The sequence below is a fragment of the Triticum dicoccoides genome, chromosome 3A (assembly GCF_002162155.2).
Source record: "Triticum dicoccoides isolate Atlit2015 ecotype Zavitan chromosome 3A, WEW_v2.0, whole genome shotgun sequence".
Taxonomy (NCBI): Eukaryota; Viridiplantae; Streptophyta; class Magnoliopsida; order Poales; family Poaceae; genus Triticum; species Triticum dicoccoides.
Window position 1 is genome coordinate 302,124,523 of NC_041384.1, and position 5,191 is coordinate 302,129,713.

General features: G+C 42.3%; 1 long non-coding RNA gene across 1 annotated transcript; it reads right to left on the reverse strand.

The window, feature by feature from the left end:
* Positions 1–353: 353 nt before the first annotated feature.
* On the reverse strand, positions 354–2,339 carry LOC119271548. The gene is made up of 4 exons (XR_005134594.1): positions 2,208–2,339; positions 1,929–2,117; positions 883–925; positions 354–765 (listed from the first exon to the last, which is right to left on the reverse strand). It is a non-coding gene; the product is annotated as an uncharacterized LOC119271548 (long non-coding RNA).
* Positions 2,340–5,191: the final 2,852 nt, after the last annotated feature.

The window sequence follows — 5,191 nt, forward strand, 5'->3', positions numbered from 1 at the left end:
GATTTGGATAGGTACAAGATCAAGGAGGTCCTTACAGGGGCAGTGGAAAGGTGGGTGAATACCTGCGCAGGGCTGAGCTGGGTAGCCAGCATGGTGAGTGGAGTGGGGCTAGAGCAGCGCGCCGTCCGGGATCCGGGTCCTCTCCTCCAACTTAACCTCTTCATGAAACAAAGAAAGAAAGAAAGAAAATACCTTGGACCCAAAGAAGCTGAGTATGCACGGCAAGATAGCAACCCCTGAGAAGATACAACACCTCGCCCAATCTCCTGCCAACCAGACGTACAAACAGAGTATGGGACCAACATACACATACACACTTCATAGCATAATAAAACAGAAGTACCAAACCATTCCAAGAAAATCTTGTGGTACATTCTATCAGAACACAACATATACATGCATGTACACCATGATCCATGATCATCACTGAAAACAGGCCACTCCGGCTGGCAAAGAAGTGGTAGCAAAGCGCACACTTGTCCTCGTCAGGTTTCTATACTTAACATGTAGACCTCATAGTCATTCACTTATCCTCAAGATACGGTCTCTTGCTATCGTCATCTGCGCCTCCAGAGTAGCTATTTTGCTGATAGGAGAGCCCCTGTCATTTAGGGTAGGACGCAAGAAGACATCTACCTCTTTAACGATATCTTTTTCTTCGTTGTCATTCACCAGAGCTTGGCCAAAAGACTGTAGTGCAGCGATGAGGATAGAGGAAGCATCTTCTGTGTCCAAGGGATCATCTTCTTCAGTTTCTGACTCATCCTGTGACAAAGAGGGATTTCAGTGCAAGCAAGAAATTGAAGTGTATGTATAGACAAAAAGAAACTGTGCAGGGCTACATATTCTGATGATACAACATCAATTTACTTAAGCTCTTACACGGGCAGTGAAGGTCAAGGTGAACCTAAGGAAATATCATAGTCTGCAAAAAAAAGTTGAAAGAAGACGATCAAATTAAAATCATGTAACTAAATACATAGAAGAATCTTCTTATAAATAAACCAGGCAACCAATATTTTGTCTGATATTCAAAGAGCTATGTTTGATTGACTCTTCTATATTATACGATGCTCTATGGAAACAGATAAATGAGAGCCAAAAGAGTATTATTAAAATTGAATGCATGCCTTATATATACCAAGGGTCGTTCTTGAGAAAATTTGTGGCTCATGCCTCTTGACATTTAGAAGAAAATGTTGGATAATATGTAGGTGCTAGCACTTTGCAGAAGGTACAAACCTTACAGGTTCACTCAAGCAAATACCACAAATCATATTTTCGCACAGTAATGGTTCACAGAATTACAGAAAAATTGAGAGAGAGAGAGAGAGAGAGAGAGAGAGAGAAGCAACAAGTTGGAGTTCAGAGGAGAACTGCAGCAACGGGTTTGAGAAGAGCTTCAGAAGAAGTGCAGAAGCAACAACGCTAAGAGAGATGGGACAGCCATAGGCAGCAAGGGGCAGAGAGGAGAGGCAACGGCAAGGCAAGACTACTACAAAACCTATGACTAAGTCAAACTATATATTTTTACGATTGATGGGCATACTCGCGACTTCACCCATAATATTTCAAAAAAAGTTGAATCCTTCATTTTTCAAATTTGAGCATTGGCACACATCCACTGTATGGATTAGTCATATTATCAGGCTGGGTCAGTATATTAGTAAATTTGTCACATAAATAGTTTGTCAAACCAATTCTAGTAATAATCAATAGACATGCATATCTCTGAAAAAAAGGAACACACATGCATACAGTGGAAGTGTCTCAAGGGCCAAACAATTCTGGAAACTACCATAGCAGAAATCATATTTTTCTAAATTTGGATTAAAAGGGGATGTGCACACAACTATCATAGCAGAAATCATATTTTTCTAAATCTGGACTAAAAGGGGATGTATGCACACTTATCTTGGCTTGATTACCTGAACAATCAAACATTACTACTGGACATTGGTATTGTCTGATGCTTCCCATTGAACATCAGCCAATTTGTGATTTACCATTGGCCTAGGGACTAGACATCCCAGCTATCTTGCTCTGACAGCTTAGTGGTACCACACCAAAACGCTTGGATGACTGTTCTGGAAGTTGTTCCACATCTGTGCAGCTCCCTAGGTGCACTCATAGAGGGTTGAGCAATGTTTTGTTAATCAATTACTGCATACATACATTTCAAAAAAAATGCATAGAACAGAATCTACCTCATTAGGTGCATCCTTTTATGATTCTTGGCAGTTAGGTCAACACAGAGATAATAAGAAACTGGCTTTTTGAACTTGCATTGCAGTATGCAAGAAACTGATGATATTGTCCCCAAGTAGTCTAGGATAACCTGATGATCAAACAAAACACTAAGTGATTATCTAGAGAATTATAGATTCGTCAAATTCTTAAATCAGTGTTTTAATAAAACAACATCTGTTAATTTGGAACTGTTTGTTATTGTTGATTGTTCGTAAGTCCATTTAGTTAGAGAAGGTTCTCAAAACGGATTTCCAACCCACTTTCATTCAATTAGGTTCAGCAAATTCCTGTTATTACCTTGACAGTGCCCTGCCCACTGCTGGAGAGAGTTAATATTTTTGGCAAGAAATCTCTCTGTTATAAATGGTCCAAATTTATCTATATGTATTATGTATGTCCCCAATAATAGAGAAAACATTCTGGTCCTCTTCTTCTCTAGCAAATCTTCGACAGTGATGGGGATAGCCAATGACCTTTCTCTGATTTCTGAGTTTCAGAGGTAGAGGGTGGAAAAATTAGAAAGTCAACAAAGGGCTAGATGAATCTGATTGAAGAACAAAAGACAACAAAATATCTTGTTCTGAATAAATCATCAATTATATGTCCAATTAGTACTGTCCAGTTAAAGGTCGAAGCTAGAATCATAGATCTTACAACTGTACTTCCAAAAAGAACCATTCAATGTCAGACTTTTGTCATTGCTAAACGTCAGGATCTCATATCATACAGTGATAATTCTCCTAGATTAGTATTATACCAAATTAGTGATAAATAAAATAACTACAATTTGGAGCTTCAAGTAAAGCAAAAGCAGTTAACTTAATTCTCTAGTCGACGGCTATGTTGGTACCCGAAGAATCATTCTGCCCCTACTTAGTTCAGCACCTTGTCCCTCATTCTTGGCGCAGCATCCAATCCCAAATCTCCAACCTCGTAGCGAATTCTAGTCAACAAGTAGTAGCATGGAATACTTCTACAACTAACTTAGAATCAGACAAGAAGACATTCTTACCATGTTGGCGTATATGACACTGGAACCACTCATGCAACCATTGTCTAGATGCGTCTCTTTGGGTTCAAAACTATGAATTTTAGAGATGCACTTCTCTGAAAGCATAAAGATACCATATCAGACTCAACTCTTGGCTCAACAAATCATAAAGTTCGGTGCAAGTACTTATACTACTTTTATGTGCATATCCAAGTAAGAGTAGTATATTGGTAATCCATTTCAGATGGAAACGGGGAAAACAAAAGTGTGATTTTGAAGGTGAATACCTTATGCTCCATCTCATGGATAAAACAGTTATAGTCAGATGCGTGCTAGGCGGTATTCTCTTGCTCCGAGGTCGTGGCTCCTCTTCCGCCTCCCTCTGCAGCCTGTTGATCTAGATGGAACAAGCAGTGCCGCATCCGTCGTGCGACAAATCGATTGACCCGACTCCCGCCTCTTCCTCAATCTCTTTGCTGCGTGGGCAGTAGGACGACGACGTGCAAGAGAGAAGGAGTTGGGAAGAAAGAAATAAGGAGCGGCAGAGGAGGCATGCGGCACCCGAGCGCAGCGCCACCTCCCCGCCATGGCCACCGGCCCCTTCAAGCTTGCGCCGCCGTGGTCCGTGGCTTCGACGCTGGCGAACTCCTCACCCTGGTCGACTCTCCATTTTCTCCTCCTTCATCTCCGCGCGTGCCTCCCGCCTTGCTGCCGCCGCCTAATGCGACACCGCTGCCTTGCTGCCGCATCTCCTGGGCACAGCGTCGCCTACCCGCCTCGCTGCCGCCGCCTGATGCGGCGCCCGAGCACACCGCCGCCTCCCCGCCTCGCTGCCGCCGCCTGATGCGGCGCCCGAGCGCACCGCCGCCTCCCTGCCTCACGGCCGCATCTCCTGAGCGCAGCGCTGCCTCCCGCGCCCGAGCGCGCCGTCGCCTTCCCGCCTCGCAGCCGCATCTCCCGAGTGCATTGCCGCCTCCCCGCCTCACCGCTGCCGCCGCTTTATCCCTGCAAAAGAAACCGTCATCTCAAATTAGCCATTATAAAGGATCGCAGGTTGAATATTCAGAAACTGAGGGTCCTTTTGCGAAAATGAAGCATTTTCTTAGATAATCACTTAAATTAGGATTGCGGGTTGAATTCTCAGAAATAGAGGGGCTTTTCTGCAAAAATGACAACGACGGACGACCAGAACCAATCGCTGGCTTATTATTATGGAAAGACTTGTGCTTCAAAGTAGCACCATGATCTTTATGATAGAGAGTCTCTTGTTTTGTCATTTTCATATACTAGTGGGAATTTTTCATTATAGAACTTGGCTTGTATATTCCAACAATGGGCCTCCTCAAGTGCCCTAGGTCTTCGTGAGCAAGCAAGTTGGATGCACACCCACTTAATTTCTTTTGTTGAGCTTTCATACATTTATAGCTCTAGTGCATCCGTTGCATGGCAATCCCTACTCCTTACATTAACATCAATTGATGGGCATCTCCCTAGCCCATTGATTAGCCGCGTCAATGTGAGACTTTCTCATTTTTGTCTTCTCCACATAACCCCCTTAATTATATTCTATTCCACTCATACTGCTATATCCATGGCTTACGCTCATGTATTGTGTGAAAGTTGAAAAAAGTTTGAGATTACTAAAGTATGAAACAATTGCTTGGCTTGTCATCAGGGTTGTGCATGATGAGAGCATTCTTGTGTGACGAAAATGGAGCATGACCAAACTATATGATTTTGTAGGGATGAACTTTCTTTGGCCATGCTATTTTGAGAAGACATGATTGCTTAGTTAGTATGCTTGAAGTATTATTATTTTTATGCCAATATTAAACTTTTATATTGAATCTTTCGGATCTTAACATTCATGCCACAATAAAGAAAATTACATTGAGAAATATGTTAGGAAGCATTCCACATCAAAAATTCTGTTTTTATCATTTACCTACT